The sequence below is a fragment of the Eublepharis macularius genome, chromosome 3, assembly GCF_028583425.1.
Source record: "Eublepharis macularius isolate TG4126 chromosome 3, MPM_Emac_v1.0, whole genome shotgun sequence".
In the NCBI taxonomy this organism is placed as follows: Eukaryota; Metazoa; Chordata; class Lepidosauria; order Squamata; family Eublepharidae; genus Eublepharis; species Eublepharis macularius.
Window position 1 is genome coordinate 145,423,359 of NC_072792.1, and position 21,912 is coordinate 145,445,270.

The 21,912-nt window shown below is 39.5% G+C and overlaps 1 long non-coding RNA gene across 1 annotated transcript in view; it reads right to left on the bottom strand.

Annotated features, from left to right (window-relative positions):
* Positions 1-1,474: 1,474 nt before the first annotated feature.
* The window catches only part of LOC129326670 (uncharacterized), a 198,763-nt gene continuing 178,325 nt past the window's right edge, over positions 1,475-21,912 (bottom strand). Inside the window, exon 3 of the long non-coding RNA XR_008596719.1 lies at positions 1,475-1,534. This is a non-coding gene — a long non-coding RNA (uncharacterized LOC129326670). The remainder of the gene's footprint in view (positions 1,535-21,912) is intronic.

Genomic DNA, 21,912 nt, shown 5'->3' on the forward strand with positions numbered 1-21,912 from the left:
CTTTCTCAGAGATTAAGAGATATTCATTATCAGGACCATTTGTCCGATGCTTATTCTGATATTGAAAAGCATTTTAACTATGAAAGAAAAATTCTCTATGCCTAGTTCTAATTAGCAATGTTTGGGTAAACGTGAACCAAAAAAAATCATTAATTTAGACCTGAATACAATGAGATTGATAAAATACATTATAAAATACTTATTTACACCATTTCCTTTAAAAGGCTGAAACACAAATTTAACTGGGTCAGGGAGAGCAGAAAGATTAAACCTAGTAGAAGCCTTGTTTTATTCACTGGGCACTGTATAACCCACTGACAAATCTTAAGTGATACCAGAGAAGAAAGACTCTCAAAGATTGAAAATTTTAAGTGTGATTTTCAAATGTACCCAGGTTAAGTATTTCCTGGATTTAACAGGGTCATTTTCTATTGATATCAAAGGGAAGAGAACCAGGAATTTCATGAAACAGATCAAGTTAAACCAAATAAGTGGTGAACAGAGCAGATTTCTACGAGCCATTCCTTGAACCTTTAGCAGATGCAAAGGAGTCTCAGGAGTAAATAGTCAGAGGAATAACCCAAACAGCCACCAGAATCAAGTGGCCAAGCTTTTCCTGGATAGTACCACTTCAGGTTGCAGGTGATGGCTGCCTATTTGTCCGATCAACAACAGCTTGTCTGAACAACTCTATAAAATGACAGTCGATTCATATTCTAGTTTCTTTTCCTTTAGTTTACCTTAAATAGACTTAAAGTAACAAGAAAAACATCTACTCATGTAGATGTAATGCTCAAGGAAAACATATTATTTTGTATTTGCAAGGGGAAAATCCTTTGATGTGTTAAACAAAGAGTTTCATAATACTTATGTATAAAGGAAAAAGTTGCGGTTGTTTGCATTCTGGAATTTCCTGTAATATAGTGACAAAATTAGCCAGGCGGTAAAGAAAATGAAGAAGGGAATAGGTAGTTTGTTTCTGTAAGATATCAAGTAGCTAAAGCCGTATGCAGAGAAATAGTAACTTTTTTCATTACATTCTTTCTTGTTTATTACAAAAAATACAACATGGCATCATCATATCGTATGTCTTTATGTCGTTAGGGTTGCCAACCTCCAAGTGGTTGCTTGAGATCTCCTGAAATTTACAACTGACCTCCAGGCCACAGAGATTAGATTCCCTGGAGAAAATGGCTGTTTTGTGAGGTAGACTCTATGGCATTATCCCCCCTGAGGTCTCTCTCCTCCCCAATCTCCACCCTCCCTAGGATTTGGCTTTACACCCCAAATCTCCAGGAATTTCCCACGATGGAACTGACAGTGACAACCCTATATGACTTCCAGACTGTAACTACATCAGACAATAATGTGAGGTGAAGGAAAGGCCATATTTGAAGAAATAAATTGCAAAAAAGAGACAAGGAAGAGAAACAGAGCAGCTCTGTTTGGCACCTTACCTTTGCTGTATCTTTTCTTTTCATCACATGAATTTCGTAAGCGCCATCATTTAGGAATAGGTTAAACACAATGGAAGCTATTAATAAACAAACACTGGGTTAGAGTGGAGCTCCATAGTATATTGCATTACATACAAAATGATTGTAAATTTTAAAATATGCTTGTGCTTAGAACAATGTTGGAAAGAAGGTCTCTGGAAACTCGAATAAATCTTGAGATGGCTACAAATATTATGTTTGTTCACCCTGGGGTATAACAATTAACAAAATTAAATCATTTTTGTAAAGGGTGGGGGGGGAAGCTATTTAGAAGAAACAGTAATATATTTCATGATGAGGTACACCCACATGCATTATTTTCTTCATAGTGTTCCAGTGTGATATCAATGGTAAAATCAAAAGAAATTACAAATAAAGTTAAAAAAAACACACACCTTACTTGTACTGTGACTTATGTTACGTATGAGAGCTCCTTAACCCAGAATAGCTTCTGTATTAGTTTAATAGGGAAATTAAATTAATGGGGAACCTGCAAATATACGAAATCCATGCATGCATCAGAGCACAGACAATTATTTAGGACTTTATGTAAAGCAAATTTCACAACTCAAATAAGAGTTTTCAAATGAAACTACTCATTTGATGTACTACTTTAGCTATGCATGACTCCCAATTCCAACATAGATGAATGGCACAAAGATATTTGTAAAAACTACATTAAAAATACTTAGGACCATTGCTGAAGCAAGACATTTTACATTCAGGTCTATGTTTGTTGCTTACATGAGTTATGTTGTATGTTAAACAAAAATTGTTCTAAGTAACACAATTAGTTTTTAAATACACAAGACCGAACAATAGAAGCAAGCTGCTTCTATTTGGAGAAGCGATGGCAGTATTTGGACTGAGTCTTTCATTACATTCATGGAAAGAAAAGGAACAAACTAACAAGCAATGTAAAGGGTAAAATGAAATTATATTTTGCTATGTAAACTACCCATGTAACAAAGGCTGGTTGAGAAGTACACTGACTGGGTTCAATATCATGTTATATATACAAACGCTCAGCACATTTATATTTGAGGCCTAACTGTACCAAAGAAAAGAGCTCTTCTTATGAAATTAGATATGAAGATTGAGGCACAGCACTGGCAAACTCATACTAAGTCTGTGAAACATATATACAACTACACTCTGCCATGTTACAAAACCAGGGTTGTTGTTGTCGTTTTTTGTTTATTTAGTCACTTATATTAGAATAGAATTCATACTTTGTTTTACTCTTCAGCTGTAAAAATAAAATCTCGCAAAAGCGTGTTAAGCAAATAATGAAAGGCACCAAAATCTTCCTGCTTAATTGCTCTTCAAACTGCTAGAAAGGTTATTTTCTTACCTTACACTACGTCTTCTGCAATCTGACAGTGTCATTCAGTCAGTCATTTTAATGTCAGCTACTCTTTTATTATACAGAATACAAGTAATAATGAAACTGTGCTGATCTGCCAGCCTTCTCTCCATATAGTGTCTATATTTATACACTTATGCTTCTATTTGAATCTATATTTATCTACTTTATCTGCCTACAGTGCATCTGTTTCTCATACACAAAGACAATATATATACACACACACACACAAACATACATATATATATATCAACAGAAATTCCACTGCGCTTAAGAATTTGTATGGATGTGTATCATGTCGTACTTCCAAGAGTGGCAACATGAGCTCAATAAAAATGAGAAATCTGCGTATCACTACATGATGGTATATGTGTGCTGACAGACAGAAAGACATACATACATACATACATGAACATGCACATGTACACACAAACTATATCAAGCTGAGCAACAAGATGGTAAATTAGCCATCATTTAAGGTGTGATTTGGCAGTGTTGTTCATTACTGAGCTATAGGCCAATTGTTCTTATCTTAAATTTACACTCTTTTTCAATTATGCACTGGTGCCCGGCAGCAGCTGTTAGTTCTTTTACAGCCATGTTGTAGGGTTACTAGGAATTAATCTCATTCACACAATGCTGGAAACGCTGGCTGTCTGCCTGTTCTGTTGCTTCCATACTGTAGCATTAGCACAGCAGCAGCAACAACATTGAGGGATGTTTCCTACAATCACTTTGCAAGTGGTGGTTCCATTTTTCAAAGTTTTATTATGATAGCATTCACAAATGCAATCTCCACCTGTACAAGTGGCCTCTATATTAGAGGCAAAACATAACATGAAAATACGAATTAAAAAAATGGGCAAAGTATTATAAGAATAGTTTCTGTACAATCATGACTGGATCATACAGTTTGCAGGCTTCTTGTTGTCTTCAAAACACTATTTTAATATTCTTATTAAATCATATAGAATCTAAACTTTTATTAAAAACAGATTAGCAGCTTTCAGATTAGCAGTTTATTGTTATATGGAAATATCTGGAATCGAATTCAAAAAAGTACTAAAAAATTGGAAACAAGCAATTATGTTTTTCAACTTTCACGTTTTCCATGTTTATATATCAAGATTTGTCAAAGGATATATAAATTATATTTGTACAGACTTTTTTCAATTATAGAGTATTTACTTTCCATTAACAATAATTGTTAAAAAATCTCCAATAATAACTTGGACATTGCTTATTTAGTTTAAAACATTTATTTTTTCCAGATTTCTTTTTTTGGACTACTGTACTGACTGTTAGATATATATTCCAAGAAAAAAAATAATTTCTTTTGACTTATGTTATGACAGAATGTATTTAAAACTCTCATGATACATTTTAGGGCCTGTAGTGTTTTTGATTAGTATATTCTTGGGAGTAAGTTGCATTTATCTCAGACAGTCTTACTTATGAATAAAATGCATGAGATGGACCAATGGTCATTCCATATGCTCTCAAAAATTTTGAGCCATTCCATTTATAGGTTGTTAAATTCCTTTGAAACCAACTAAATAACCTGAAGTGACAACTAAAATGTCACAATCACACTGGCTCACAAATAACTTTAGTTGGATTAGGTCCACTGTATGTAGAGGGCAACAAGTAAGACATAAATCAAATATACATTTAAAGAGGTCTAAGAGACATTTCCTTGGTTTGGACATGGGCTACTATTGAACACTGCAAGCAAAAGGTATATTGTTTAGAAAACTCATCCTTTAAACTGAGGATATGAAATGCTGTTGCATTACTATACTAATTATATCATTGTCATCCAAAAGTAACATAGTATTTCTAATAAATGACTGTAATTACAAATACTTTTAGTGAAAAACAGCAAAAAATATTATATGCAGGAGAACACAAAACGTATTTCTGAATATATGCACTTAAAGCAATATGCATTATTTTAATAGTCAGTATGTAAAATGTGATATAAAACTTGATAACACATAGACAGAATCCCTTTGTCTATTTCAGAAAAGATGGTGACTATTACCCACACTTAGGAAGCAAACACAAATCCATATACAAATAATACTAAATAAATAATTGGCAGGGATGATGAACCAAAAGAAACTTGCAGCACTTCAAGAATTTTATTGCTTAAATGCACAAATACCCTTTGCTTTTTTACACATTACTGGCAGACTATTTTTAGGATATCCAAAAAATGTAAGTCTCTTAACGTTTTGGTGTTTTCACTGCCCTTTGCGCCCATAATTTTTTTTTTAAAAAAAAATTCAAAGCTGCAATCCTCTGCCTGCATACTTCAGAACAAGACCCACTGAATTCAACAAAACTTACATTAGAGTAAAATGCTCAGCACTAAGATGCACATGTAAGAAAACAAACATTAATAAGCACGAATCAGTAAGTCATATCTAAAAAATTCTGTTATATTTTTCTGTTAAGAGTGAACACACACACTTCAATAAACAAAAGTGATAAAGACTTTCCTTTTCATTTGTCATAATACTGGATAAGTAGTAGCACTGAGATAATCTGCAAAAAGAATATCAAGATTTCTAAGGTAAAGTGATACTATTGTCACCTAATGCTCCACAATTCAGCCTTATCCAACATTATCTATGTACACAGCACAGGATGTCAGTATTTGGGTACCATCTGGAGATTCTTCTCTTAGCTGCTAAAAAAAAGAGGAAGCTTCTTCCTAATTTATCAGTGAATATATACAGCAGAGGTTTGAAATAAATGACAAGAGGATACTGTTCCCCAAGGTCATTTAAAGCATATATCAGAGGAAGGCCATTACCTAGATGATGAAAACCCAAGCCGCCCTTTCTCAGCAGATCATCCTGGAAAAAATGCTAAAATCTCTTCAACAACAACTGATCATTGGTACTTCCTAAGAAACAAAACCTTAAGCTGAAGATATTCATGTGCAATTTGGCAACATTTTCACATCTCTAGGCACTAGCAGCTCTCTCATGTGCCCAATGATTTTTTTTTTTTAATTTGGAAAGAAAGCCAACTGTATGCTTTCAAAAATATGCTATCCCACTAATGCCCCAACCATTACACCCTCAACTATAACAGAAATTCATTATAAGAAAGCAGTAAGAGAAATGTCTCTCACCATCAACAACAACAGAAGTTTTGCACCTCAAGAATCTCTTTTTATACAGAAACGCACAGTTTTAATTTGATTTTTTTTTCTTTGCAGGGGACCTAAAATCCCAGAGATTACAGAACAAAAAGTTTATTTTTGAAACAGAAAATATCGACAGATGAAGTTCAAAATGCTATAAAGGACTGTCCAAATGGCATATCTCCCGGGTTTTTGCAGTGAATTCTACAAATCTTTTCAGGATCTAGTTGTTCTTTGAATACTTCAATTTTTTCCCTCACCATTCTCAGCAGGAAAATTATCCCTGCTCCTAGGCAAGAGCTTTGAAATCCTGAACATTCTTATACTAGTCACCATTACTGGAAGTAATACTATACTGGTGAGAGCCTTGATGGAGGGAATAAATTTTCTTATGACAAATGAAAAACTTGGCATAATTCCAGATAAATCTATATCTATATTTGAGAAATCAGTTTTCTCACTTGTCAAAATACAATAAGCAACCATTGTCTTTTTGTAGTATCACACAGTGCAGAAAAAGTATTTTATGAGGATAAAGACTCCATGGGAGAAGTTTTAAGTAAAACAAATTAGTCTCCAATCTCTTGCAAAATCTCCCAATACCATCCTTTTATTAGAATGGCTTCCAGCATAGGGTTGCCAGCCTCCAGGTGGTGGCTGGAGATCTCCTGGAATTACAACTGATCTCCAGGTGACAGAGATCAGTTCCCCTGGATAAAATGGCTGCTCTGGAGGGTGGACTCTATGACATTATACCATTGTGAGGCCTCTCCCCTCCTCAAACCCTGCCCTCTCCAGGCTCCACCCCCCAAATCTCCAGGTATTTCCCAACCTGAATCTGGCAACCCTATTCCAGCAAGACATGCAGGCAAATACAAGGACTCAAAGATTTCTGCTCTTTTTTGAATTAGAGCACTGAGTATGCACTGTGTGCACAGGACAGAGTTTCAAAGTTTTTCCAGGGCTTCAGAGATGATGCAATTCAATAAAAAAGCTAGTTCATTTTGTACACAAACTTTTGCTTTCCTTAGGAAAGTGCCATTTGGTAGACTAAAATAACTTAGAGGTCTACAGAACTATATTTAGTTTTAATGTAAATATGACTGAATTGGAGATGATGATAATCCAGGAAGTGACAGTCAAATTTTCCATCTCAGTGGTAGCATGAGAAGTTCAAATAGCGAGGGGTACAGAGCTCATCCAATTAAATTATGAATTCTAAATTGGAACAATTGTATATCGCCTGGAATGATACCAAGAATAAAGAGTACTGAGATCCCCAAAGTAGAAATAAGATATTAATCGTCAGAAATGGAGATTCTATAACTGGGTTTTTGTAATGTGATATGTTTGGAACTGGCTACATTGTGCAGAAATGCATAACAACCCTACATGGCAAGTCATGAAAGAAGCTTATTCCTCTCCCCTTCCAACCTGATTTCTATTAAATACATTCTGTCCTCTGACAAGATCAGACAACGTGAGAATCTAACTAAAGTTCAGGGAATATGGGAGAGACTCGGCACACATCCAAGGCTACATTCAGCTGTATCTAGATAGCAACCTTTTCGCTATTACTGAAAACTCCAGTTAGTATAGCCATTGTACAGATGACTGCAAACTTTTTATTTGTGTAAGAGAGAAGCAGGAAAATAAATGAGGGAAATCCCAAAACCTGATACTCTTATCCACCCTAGCACTGCTTCAAGAAGGCATTCACACCCTGGGTTTCAGGCTCATTTCCTTTCTGAAGCAGTAGAAATCTCTTCATTGAATTTCAGAGGCAGCCTAAAGTCTCATTAACACTGTAAAATAACTTTAGAGATCATTTTAATATAAAGCTTTCTATTACAACATTGATAATCTTTGCTCCTTAAAACTTTGGAAGGCAAATTCTAGGGATTGTAGTTACACTTGAACCATCAAAAGAATGATCAGTTTGTCTTTTGTAATAGGGGACATTCTATATGGGGGGGGGGGTTCACATCCATTATAAAACACTATAAATCATCATTCAAGCCAGACCTAAGGCTTTCTATAAAAACACTTCTGTGCTCAGATATTATTTCCTTTCTTTCTTTCTTGTTTCAGATTACTAAAATTATTGCTAGGATAAAACAGGAAAGTACACAGATTAAAGAATTTGTGAATTAATAACCAAGAGATAGAACTACCATCAAATGCAAGCAACAAAGTGAAGTCCTATAGGCTAGCAATGGAAATTTTCCAAGAAGTGCTAATTCGGGAACGGATAATGTATACAGGGAAGGTGGGAAAAAATGTGGCTGTTATGAAACTCAGCTGAGAAAAATTATGTCATGGAATATGATGAACCAATTCGGCTATTGGTATGTATGGACAGGAAACAGGTGTTGAAAAATAATGAGGTAAGGATCAGCAAAAAAAACATCCATTGCTGATCCTATATTAAACATCTGAATCTTTTTTGGCTGTGTATAGATCTGTTGTGCCACTTCTTTTTTTTTTTTAATTATTATTAATTTTGAATTAGTTTACAACATATAACTCACAAAACATAACATTAACAGACTTCGACAGATGTTTAAAACAGTTCGTTGTAACCATATTATGAGCTATTAACTTACATTAAATTAACAAGTAAAATGCTGTTATAGAAAAAGCAGTATTAAATAGAACTTTATCTGGGTAAGACTACCACAAACCCCACATTTCCACATCTAGGATATCTTGAGAGGGCAATTTTGTTAACAAAAGCTCATTTTTAGAAAGGAATTCTAAAAAAGGTTCCCATTTAGTACAGAAGTCTGAGATACCCATGGGGTTAATTTGGAGATACAATTTTTCTGTGATTTTTTTGTTGTGCCACTTCTGAATATGCTTATTGCTGTTTGTAATATTTTTATTACTGTACAGGAACCTAAGATTAGTCAACAATAGCAACATTTCATAGACTTGTTTCACACAAAACATCGAAATAGGCTTCATTCAGTTCCCACAACAGAATAGAAGGCAAACAACAAACCCTGCTGTCTGCGGGACAGCTCCCAAGAAAAAGGGTTTCAGGTGGGTAATCATGTTGGTGTGTAGTAGAAAAGCAGGATTTGGGAACATTAGCACCTTAAAGACCAACTAGATTTCCAGGGTATGAACTTTTGATCTGACAAAAGGCCTTTTGACTCTCGAAAGCTCATACCATGAAAATCTAGTTGGTCTTTAAGGTGCTACTGGACCCAAATCTTGCTCAAGAAAAATGGCACATTATAATAATTCCTAACCTCACTGATTATTGAGGAATGGAAATACACAATATTTAGAATGGAAAAAGTTGCTAAGTATACTATGTCCTGGGTTTATTAAGGTCTCTCTCTCTCACGCATGCGCACACATGCACGTACATACAACTGTATTTGGGAGAGGAATGACCTTGCTGGATTTCTTTACATTTCACTTCCCAAAGCAGTGTATCAACAGGTCTCCCTTTAAATTTTTTAACATCACAGTTAGTTTAGAATTACATGTCTACATGTGAGAAGAAAACATACATACAGAGCAAAGGATTAGTCACATGCACATATGAGTGCTTGGACAGAGAGCTGTTTGGCATTTGCACATCTCAATAAAGGTTTAAAATCAATCACTTGTAAATATTCAAAACTGCTCTTTCATTCATCCATGAAACTTGCATTCTACTTCAGTAGTTGTTCGTCCACCAGAGGGGACCTTGTTTTCTACTTTAAATCACATCTTGGGACAGACCAAGAAAGTCTGTTAGTAAAAGAATACTGAAGTTTATGAATGCTATATCCTATTTTGTGGACCACGCAAAGAGACGAGATCTGTCAGAGAGTGTTCCAAATACTCATAACAATCCCAACTGTTGTGAAGTCCCAAATTAACTCTCTGGAATGCAATTATGTGCATAAAGGTACATGAGAACAGAATCAAATCCTGACTGTGATGTTAAGTGAAGTCCTATTTTTTATTGTGTTACAATTGTCATTACAGTTGTCATGAAATTTCACAAAACAAACACCGTTGCTTGCATTAAATCCAGAAAACTTATTAAGGCAGGCAACTTTTTGGTATAGTGCACCATATAGCACAGCGTACCATACAGTGTGTCCGGGGTCTGAGTCCCAGACCCCAGACTTGCCAGGAGGGAGCAGTGGGAGGCAACCGGGAGGCAGTGGCCCTACCACCCCAGCCAGAAACCATGTCCAAAACCTGCCCACTCCAGGGGGAAGGGGCGAAAGGCCAAAGCCTCAGAGGGCTGGAGGGAGCAGGGAGAGACCAGCCAGTCTCACCCTCCAGGGGGAAGAGAGGGGGCTAAGCAGGACAGAGGAAAAGGGCCAAGGCAGGGGGAATAGGGACCCAGCAGCAGCCCAAACAGAGCCCTTACCAGCCAAGGAGGAGAAGCAGCCACTACAGCCCAGAGTCACGCCCTGGCGAGAGGACAGTAGCCTGGCTCAGGAGTTGCTAGGAGCCAAGCCCCTCCAGGTGGAGCTGCCACAGGAATTCTGGGGAAGGAGATGGGTAGCCCCGCCCAGCATCAATGAGCAGGCAGCCCAGAAGCTGGCCAGGGCAATTCCTTGCGAGCAAGGCGAGGCAAGCTCAGCAGCGCAGAAGCCGGCTAGGGCAGCTCCTCGCGAGCAAAGCCAGGCATGCTCAGCAGCACAGAAGCTGGCTGGGGCAGTTCCTCATGAGCAAGGCCAGGCAAGCGCAGCAGTTCAAAGGCCTACTGGGGCAGCTCCTCATGAGCAAGGCCAAGGAGACCTCAGCTGGGGATGGCTCGCATTCAACCCCCCCCTGCCAGCAAGGCAAGGAAGCCAAGAAAGGATTAGTGGTAGGAGGGAAACACCTGAGGGAAGGAACAGCTGGGCCAAGTCAGGAGAGGGAACAAGCCTAGAAGGAGGGTGGGTCGGGGAAAGGAAGCTCTATATAAGGTGGCTAGGAAGGGCTCTGAGGTGGTGGGTGTGAGTAAGGAGTGATGGTGTGGAATGAGAGCAGAGTAGTGCAAGAATGGAGGCTTGGAGGACAGTTCTGGGAGGAGGAGATGATGGATGACACAGGGGGTAAGCAGGCCAGGTTGAGCATGCCAGCGAGTGGATTGAGAGGGAGTCAGGGTGATGTATACCACCCCTCCTTCCACAGAGCAGGGTCCTGCAGCATCCCTGGTGCCCCTCTGATGTCAGGGCCGGCCCAGCCGGCGCCCTGCCCAGCGGTGGCAGCGACAAGCCCTGACACAGTGTACTGTGTACTATACTATAGTATATTTAGGTTTTTCATAAATCTAACTTTTTAAAAAGACCCAAATGCATGCAGAAAGAGAGAACAGGTGGGACAGGCTGACACAGCTTCCAGAAATGGATCTGCATCACATTTCTATACATTTCAAGATGATGCCTTCTTGTTCATAATTGCATGAGTAGGTCAAGAAAAATGACAAGAAGGTTCCTTGAATGTATTATTTGTGTACCAATACAGGACCATATGCATCAATTTATCTCTTTGTTGTCAAAAGCCTACAATAGCACAGGGGTCCTCAACATAGTGCTTGTGTGTGCCATGGTACCCAATAATACCTCTCCTGACACCCATCAAGTCTTTTAGAAAGTGGGCAAGGCCAGATGGCACTTTTGCCCAATGAGCTTCTGATTGGCTACTGGAGATCTGATTAGCTGAGCAGATTTTTTAAAAATGTTGCTTTAGGAGCAGCTGTCACCAAAGCACAAGGATCTTTATTGAGTGACTGATGGTATGCTGTATGTATATACAAGAAAATATTTTAAAACAGTATGTTCATTTTAAAAGGTATCCTGTAAAACAAAGCTTTTGCTTGAAATGTTGAAAAGTTACTATTAGAATTATGCATAACCTCAGTCCCAAATATTCTGTGATTGTCTGCCTCCTGCAGCAGATATTTTGTAGCTGTGCTCACTGTCTTGAGGCAGAATGCTAAAGGCTAGAAATGTTGGGGGGCCCTGCACTGGCAATGGCAGAATGAGCAAACCCATCTACATATTTTTAGATATGTAGGGTAAGCTTCAGAACAGGGCAAGTTTCAGCATCTGACAGACAACAAATCATACACCTCATCTAAAACACAGACTTTAGTTCTATCGGTAAAAGAAGATTCAAACAATGAATGTTTAGAATACCTACATTACATAGGCTTCCAGATTTACTACTGAATTGCCCACATTTGGTAGTAATTAAAAGCATTATTGTTCCACAACAGAAATCCTGACTCTGAAACTTTTAATGCTACTGAAATATAAGACCTGTTTTCTGTGAGAGTTTAGGGATGTGTGTGATAGAGTAAAATGTAAATAGCATGGATAGTTGCTTACAATATAAGATGTATTCTGTTAGCTCTGGGCCATATGAGAAAAGTGTTCGTAAACACAGACTGTAATATAACTTTTTCCAGTCTGTAGTTATTCATGTACTACACTATAATTGTATAAAATAAATGATACGATTGAGGCAGCTGTGATGGTTCACTCTCATCCTCAGAAGTGCTAGCTGCCTGGAACTAACAGTAATGTTAATGAGAGATATGACTGTTCATAATTTCTCAGATTCATTCCTCTCAATGGCCTGGCCAGATTTTTAAAAGAACCACCATACACTTAGAAAACAGGATGGGGCCATCATAAATACACACAGACACACGCACGAGCTATAAACTATGCATTAGGAAAACAAACTAAGCAATGCAAGCCCGAATAAGGCAACAGCGAGATGACACAACTGTGACACTATGGCATACTGTAGGTGTTTAATGTGTGAGTGTTTCTCAATATCCACAAGTAGACATGGGCATGAACGGAAAAAAAACTCCCGAACACCCTGTTCGTCGTTCAGTGCCATCCACGAACAACAAACAACGACCATGGATGAACATGAACTGTTCCCGGACATGTTCATTGTTCATTGTTCATGGGAGCCAGAATCCCCCCCACACACCACTTAGCCCCCCCTCCCCTCAAACCCACTTACCTGGCAGGGGATTCCCCCCTGCCACCTGCCAGCTGATAGTTTAAAGGGCCCTTTCCTGCCATGTGCAAGGGGCAAGGCCCTTTAAACACCCCACAAACTGACCTTCCCAATGTCCAATACCCACCAGGGTATTGCAGGGGACATAGTCCTCACTGTCCTCTGAAGACCCCCCAAGTTTCAGAGAGATTGCACCCCGAGAAAGGCGTGATCCAGTGGTCTCTCCGTTGGCTGTAATTTTCTCTTCACAGTGGCAAAAACGGGACTCTCTGCTGGAAGTACATGAAGGGTTAAAGCCAAAAGGAAAGCCAGAAGGAATTCAGACAGAGTTCAGTCCCTCCTTGCCTCCGGTTGCCAAGGGGATTGATTGCAGTAGGTGCCAAACTGTTTGGCTTGCCAAACAGCTGCCGAAGGCAACGAACGAGGCTTTTAACGACCACCTGTTCATTTAGGATGGAGCCTCACGAACAGCTTGTTCGAGAACAGCAGATTAGGCTGTTCGTGGTTTTTTTCTGTTCGTAATGCTGTTCGTGCCCATGTCTATCCACAAGATAGGGAAGTTATATCACAGAGACAGACCCTGTCTCTAAACTATGTGCACATTCTGTTTATTGTCTGTATAGACCTTAAACACATACAAACTGTAAGCGCTTTTGTTCCGTATCTATGACTAGAAACATTACTTTTTGCAACTAGAGTAAAAACTCTATACATGTACAGTCTGTGCAAAGCACTGTAAGCATGCAACACTGTGTTTAGGATTTAGGGTCTTCTGCCATGATTGTGCCCCCTCATACATGCTTAGAGGACCCATACCAAATGTCTGCAAAGAGTCTGTGATACAGAGAACATCCTTGCATTCCTGAAGGTTCTGTGACATCTATTGGAACTTACAGGTAGAGATGGCCATGAACCTGAATACGAACCAAAAAACCCACAAACCAGACCGGTTCATGGTTTGTGAACCAGTGGTTCATTTGGTTCGTTTTAAAGGGTAATGCCCCTTTCTGTGCCGCTGCAATGGTGCGGTGGCGATTTGAAGGGCATTTTTGGCTTTCTCTGTCACCCTGCGGGCCCACACAGCAGCAGAATAGGCCTGCTGCTTGCAAGCTCTTTAAAGGGCCCTGCAGCTTGCAAGCTTCAGGTTCCTTTAAACTATCAGCTGGCTATCAGCTAAGCAGCCCGAAAGGGGGATTTAACCCCACAAACTACAAACCACAAACTGGTTCGTGAACTTGCCCTAGTTCGTGGGAGTTTGTGGTTCCTGGTTCGTGAAAACACCACGACCCATATGGTTCAGTTTTTTCATGGTTCGTGCTCATGTCTACTTTCAGAATGGTCAAGATTTCAACTATTGCCTGTGCTTCCAAAGATGTTTTTTTAGAGAGCATATGCTGTACATAGTAAAATAAGATGCATGGTTCAAAATAACAGTAAGAAAACTTTAAAGTTGTTGTGCCTTAAATAAATACCATCTCATACACAGGCAGTCTGAACTGCAAGTCAGAATCTCACAAGTTTTTATTACGTTATTCACTGCATACTTCTCTAAAGCCTACTACCACCTTTGTCCTCACCATATATTAGGGTATTTGGGAAAGTGGCATGTTAACACCATCTTGACAACTATAACAACAACAACAACAACAACAACAACAACATTCGATTACATATCGCCCTTCAGGACAACTTAATGCCCTCTCAAAGCAGTTTACAAAGTATATTACTATCCCCACAACAAAACACCCTGTGAGGTGGGTGGGACTGAGAGAGCTCCTAGAAGCTGTGACTAGACATGGGCAGGATCTGAATTACGATTTCAAAAAAACCCCGATTTTGGCGTTTGCGCCATTGTGACTCAGCGAATCGGTTCCGTCCACAGCAACTGATCCAGCAGTCGGGGGTTTGCTTGTTCGGGACTTAATCGGATATACCGGTTTCTGTTCGGAATTGCAGACACTCTTGCGCCAGTAATTTATTCCCAGGGCAACGGAGCCAGGGGAATGAGCTGCGTTTGCCCTCCTTCTGTCGCCCTCGAAACACAAATGGAAGCCCAGATTTCCTTGATTAGCAGGCTTCCTTCCAACCATGGAGCAGCAACCCAGGGGAGGGAGGGGGAAGGGGATGTTCTGAAGCCATAGGCACAAAGGAAAGGCAAACTGCAGCGCAGGAGGCTGGGAGGCCGCCCGCGCCGTTCGTCTTTCCCCAGGACAAGGGGCGCGTGGGCAAGCCAGCCGCCCCTTGTCCTGGGGAAAGGCAAAAGGCAGCACGGGAGGCTGGGAGGCCGCCTGTGCCGTTCGCCTTTCCCCAGAACAAGGGGCGCACAGGCAAGTCAGCCGCCCCTTGTCTTGCAGGGCAGGTGAACGGCGCAGGCAGCCGCCGAGCGACTCGTGCTGCCGCCAGCTCCGCAGCGCACCGGGACAGACAGCTTGCTGCGTGGGTGGGGCGACCCAGGAGCGCGTGCGTGCGTGTGTGCAAGAGCCTGACTATGGTTGCCCTGGGCGCTGGCAACCGTAGATCTGGCCCTGGGAATGTCCCCTCCCTGAGGGGAGGCGGCTCGTTGCTGGGTTAAAAACTCCCCCCCACTCTAAGTGTGTGTGTGTGTGTGTGTGTGTGTGTGTGAATGTCCCCTCCCTCCCTGAAGGGAGGCGGCTCATCGCCGCCTCCCCCTGCCCACTGGGCCTGGCGGCTGCTGCCACCAACTACCATTCCTATATCGCTGGAAACAGCGGGGAACCCTTCCGCTTTGGCCTTCCCGATTCCGGATCGGAAATGGGACTTGATCGGTTAGAATCGGTGGCCTGGGTTTGGCAGTGGCCCAGATCCACGAACGGCTTAATCGGTATTTTTTTTGGGATCGTGCCCATCTCTAGCTGTGACTGACCCAAGGTCACCCAGCTGGCTTCAAGTAACTATGTTAACACAAATAATGAATTCTAATTTTATTTCTAGCATGCACCCACAGCTACACAACATGGGATACCTCTGAATATACTGAGTATATTCTGAATATACTTCTGAATATACCCAGTCTAATTTTATATAGCTTTCCATGAGATTTTCATTTGCAACAATGTTTACAGCAATACTACCTAACAGACCAGTAACTTTAATACCTATTCTTTCACTTTTATCTGAAATAAGTCATCCAGCTAGTTATCCCCATTAGATTCTTCCAATATTAAACAGAGAAATTTAAGTCTGAGTTGACTGGATTATCCAAGGACAGACTGGCAGCTCTGGAGCTGGACTTCCCATCCTGTGCAGAATTCAAACAAACCTTTACAATGATTATTTCAGGGTTTGTGGTTTAATTTCCTATGTTGTTGTTTAAATGCTTGTAGCAGAGGGGGAAAAAACAATCATCTGCCTTTCCTAAGTTATTAACACACATCAAAAATAACACAGAGTACACATTAGAAGATTAACCAATGTATTGTTGCCTCTGTTTTTGTAGACCAAAGCTCACTTTCCCAAAAGCATGAAGCACAGCTGGCAAAGTGGGCAGGGGCACACAGGCAATTATGTTACAAGGCTATTTTTTTCCAGCAACTGTGATATGGCTCATATTACATGTCAAAAAGCTAAGAAAGGAGGAAATAGGACCGTCACCTGATTAAGAAACCTTAACTAATCTGTATATATCTGCATAGAACAAAGCAGTTGTTCTGGAAACCACAACCTCCCTATTTTTACATGATGCATGCACGTTTAACAGTAGGCACCATCTTAAAAGAGGCAGTCCCTCTGTGTGAGAAGGGGAAATGGCTGTGGGAGAAGGGGAAATGGCACCTGTTATCTGTATTTTTTGTAAGTTCTTGAATTAAAAATATTCGTATCTATTTTTAAAATACTGGATGCCCTGTTAATTGGGATCAAATTTTAAATCAATCATTTAATTTTCACATTTCTGAGGAAACGTAAAACCCCATTCATAAAACTACATGTGAACAAAATAAACTAATCTGCCAGTTGTGTGGGGGGGAAGGCGGGAGAGCAGGGCACATTCTTGACATATTAAACAGTAAGAAAAAGTATTAAATAAGAAAAAGTATGCATTAGAATAAAACCTATTTCAAAGCTCTCCCATTGTAAAGATTCAGAAAATGCAACACATCCACTTAATGGTTTGCCCATTGTTCCCAAAAGTGTTGCCGTGAGGCTAACAGAACCCACTCCAAAGACCCCATAGTTAAATGTGGGTCTCTATTCCTATTTTAAGCACCTAATCAGAAGTGGTTTTTAACTTATTAGATCCATGTTGTCCTAAAATGCAAGGGAATAAAAACATTCCTGCATTTACCTCTTTATTTTTCTTTTCTGTTTTCACCTTCCTGTTCTCTTGATTTCCTTTTAGAGCTGTCTCTCACCAAGTATTTCAGGGGGGGAAAACGCTAAATAAAGATCACAGCCTGTTCTATTATGTCCTCTTCTTTTTTCTTCTCCTTTCTTGCATTTGTGCAATGTTGTGGCACCTATTAACTACCAATGTTTTCAGAATGACATTATACAAGGTGCAGGCTGTACCACTGTGCCCTAAAAATATCAACAGCTGCATTAGTCTCACAATAATTAATGGCAGGCATTATGCAAATGACAACTTTTTCACTGCAAAATAATGACATTTCTTCATTTTGAACAGAGTTATGCAAAACAATGAATTGGGGATGATAAATCACGCAGGAGAATTAAGAAAGCCATAGCATTCCTGCCTAGGCAGGCAGGCAAAAGGCAGAAAAACAATTTAGAGCACACTGTTTGTTCTCACATCCCTATTAGAAAATAAATAAAATCATAGACCACCAAGCACTAGAACCTATATGCGGTTTATCCCTCCATTGTTTAGGAAAAGATGCATAAAGGGTGGGTAGGTTAAATTCTGGTTTATTGCAAGTCACAAGCAAATTTTTCTTTATTAACCTTAATAAGTCGTTCACTCAGAGATTAAAGTCATCAGGCAAATAAAAAGGATAGCATGTCATTCTCCTACACATTATCTAATTTCTTATGCAAGCATCACAATGTATAGCAATTACTGCTGCTCAAAATAACAAAGTCATTTTCAATCTATTTTATTGCTTTGTACTTGGGCATTTTTGTAGCATTTTATTGTCTTATTCAACAAAGCTTTCTGTGCAAAAGAAAAGAAACATACTAACTAAGAGTGCCTTCTGTGGCATTTTGTTCTCTACCACATGAAGACAGAAGGATATAATCTTCCTGTACTACTTCCAGAAACCATCACTAACACAAGGGATATGACCTCCAGTGATAATTTCCCTTGGTGCATTTCCCCAGGGAACCTCGACATAGTGATGCTGTGAGTAAAATTAACTGAATGCAAAGTCCTGGTGAATGGTTATAATGGCGCATCTACAACTGCCCATAAAGCATCCATAAAACTTCCTCTGTCAAGTAGAACAAAGCACTAAACTAACTTGTGATATTTGGAGATATATTCACAGTGGGTTTTAGAAGTGGAATTAGGAGTCAGATAAGGACACCATTTATATCAGGGGCATCATGTGGGAGGGAGGTGGTTTTTTAAACCCTTCCTGCTACAGTTTCACAGAACTAAACCAACTGTCTTGCACTGTTGTTGTGCCTGAAAAAGAGTAAGGCAAGGAAAGAAAGGATTTTTTCTTTCCCAAGCTTATATACTGTGGAGCTGTGCAGAGAAGGAGTTAAATCTCCCTTATGACTCTAAACCATTGCTCTGATCTGAACTCAGAATATCCCAAGAGAGGGATCAAGCAGGAAGATCACATTTTTCATATTTATGTATCATGTCTCCCCCAACCCATTTTATTTAATCTCTACTATAGATATTAATAGAATCAATTTATTTTGACAGATGAAGGTAGCATCCCCAGCTTTCGTAAATTCCTGGAGATTTGGGATAAGTGCCAGAAAAGGGCAAAGTTTGAGCTCAGCAGGGGATGTGAGGCCGTAGAGTCTGCTTTCCAGGGAGACTGGAAGATCAGTTGTAATTTCAGGAGAACTCCAGGCTCCCCCTTACCCAAGAAATGGTATGTTACATGAGTGTGGCCATTCACACATGCCTCTCCAACTCTGGCCCGTTTGGGACCTGAGTCTTGGTATACACAGACTGCGTACTGATACAGCATTTCCCTCCTAAGAGAATGAGACCATTGTTCTAAAAAGGGTAACTTTTATTCACTACAACAAATGGATAGCCAGGCCATGCAATCCTAAGAAGAGTTACTCTGAAATCAATGGGCTTAGATTGGAGCAACTCTGCTTAGGACTGCACTGTAAAAGTAAGACACAAAGTAAATTTCAAAGACAGTTTCCAATCAAAATACTTTAGCAAGCAAAAATAACTTGAATATCTACTTTGGCAAATCCCTAGCTAACAATTACTAAAATCTTTAATAACTAAGATGCCCAATTCTGTCTCTCACTAATGGCTTGTCCAAGAGTCATGTGAACGTGTGTATGTCTCTGCAGAACACAGGGAGAACGGCTAGATGAGAGAGGGAAAGGGGAATAAAGACAAAGGAGGCATTTTGAGGATCTGAGAAGGAAGAGTTATGCTGGAGACACAGAAAAACTGGACAGGGGGTTGGCAGGAGCCAGAGAACCAGGGAGCCTGGAGAGAGGCTTTGCGAGAAACAAAGGGAGACTTCATGATACTAACCTGGAGATGTATCAGAGCAATAGGGAAGAAATAAAGAAAAGGGAAAAAGTAGAACATAACTATCTTTCTCTGAGAGTGCATTCTTTCTTCTTAGTGGTGGAGGTAAACTTGAATGAACATACCCTGCCTGTATGGTTAAATTCCAGACCTCATGTCACACCTTGGAGGTGGGATGTCCTATAATAATTCTTGGACTTCAATCAAATTATCTGCTAGTTTCAATAAACAAAGAAAATTACTTCCTCTAATGGAACTATGTGAGGATGAAATTGAGATGTGGCAGCAGACAGTTGGGTCTTTGCTCACAGATGTGTTGGAGCTCTGATACAGGAGAAGGGTTTCAGCATTATGATTGACACAGAAAGATGAGTAGAGCACATCAACTAGATGAACACTTGAGCTAGACCTTTTTAAAAATAAAAAACACCCTCTACACTTTAGTAATATTTGTTTTTTTCCCCTGAAACAAACCCTGATCATTCTTTATGTGGGGTACCACCACTCTGAGGTTGGTAATCCTACAGGAAAGCAAACTGCAGCTCTCAATGACATTTTCATGGCATTTAATTCTATGTGGATTAATATTTTGTATTTTAACCCATCAGGACACTTTCCTGGTTTTATTTTGTTTTTCATCCCTTATTTCAGTTTTTTCCCCTTACTTCAGTTCTTCACAAATTAATATACTTTCCTATTTAACTATCCAGTAATATTTCACAAATCACTCAGCAATAGTCAGGTTCAGAACAGAAATAAAATTCATTAAAGGTGCCATCATTGCTTAAAGCCATGCTCTCTACATGGAAAAGACAGAACTACATAAATTTAAGTGGTATGGTCCATTGGTAGCATCCTTATAATTGGGCACTAAGCCCCCTTCACAGATTAAATGAATGGATGGCCACCAAGATTCCTAGCAGCAGGGGCACAGAAACTCTATGTAAGGTGGAGCAATTTTATGCATGTTAGTTTTGTTTTTCATTGCTGTGTTTAAAAGTTCCCCAATCCAAAAGTGGTCCACTTCACATCACCCACATCATTTCAGATCTCATTGATGCTAGCATTACTCAGATTGCAGGAAAAGTCAGTCAAAAAGTATATGAAATTCCCACCAACCTATTACACTGTCCAGAATAGCATATAATTTATCAATAATAAATACAGAAGCTGGATGCTTTGGTGATTTACTCGCTTGGCTCCTACTAAAGTTTAGCAGATTGGCAGATGAACTACTCATAAATGGAAGTCAAATGCAACATATAGATGTATCCAAAGATATGGTGAATACATTTTACATGTTCATCTAAAAACAGAACCATTTCCCTTCTTTCCTCAGTCTTCAATACTTTATTATACAAAAATGCTGAAGAATAACTACTTGCTAATAAGACAGCAAAATATTCTCTCTATGCTAGAACATGGGGTGGGGGTGGGGGAATCATGCCTCCTTTCCTATTATCTCCTTCATTGTTGGTTTAATATTCTATACCCTATCTCTACCCCATATACTTGTGGGGAAGGCTGTTCTTAGCTTCTCATGCTAAGTTAATAACATTTTGCAGTTCCTCTTAAATAAAATCCAGCCTATGCTGGATCAATAAGAATGATGCCTATTTCCCTAATGGCAGCCGATTGCCATTTGCTATTCAAATCAGACTAGATAAATTACAGTACATGTCAAGGAACAGGCCAGTGAATTAAGACAGGCCTCCTGAGGACCAGTGATATTATTAATCTTTTAAGACACTATCATATTTCTTCTTGACAGTGTGCGTAGAGGCACAGACATGCTGCACCCAGATTGAAATATCAGCTGCTGCAAAAATCAATAGCCTTAGAAACAATAATTCGCAGCTGCAGTGCCCTCTGTAAGCAATGCTTGTTCTCTTCTGTTCTGCATCCTCTTCTTAAATTTAGTGTATTTGTCAGAAAATAAACCCAAAGTAGTGAGCCCAAATGTCAAGCATTGAAGAAGATGTTGTTATCCTCTATCAATGATGCCCTGATAATATTTCTCTACCAGGAAGCAGCTCTTAGAAGCGCTGTGTGGAACTCAGTGTCCATGTAGTGCAATTTTATACTCCCCAGTGCTACATCTTTCTCTGCAGCCATTAGAGAGACAAACACACATCCAAAGCTTCTGCTGTCTCAGGAAACATGACTACATGTATCTCAGTTGCAGAGTTACCGAGGGAGACTGCAAAGGATTTAAATTAAAAACAACAACAACCAAAAATCTTATTTTTCTCCA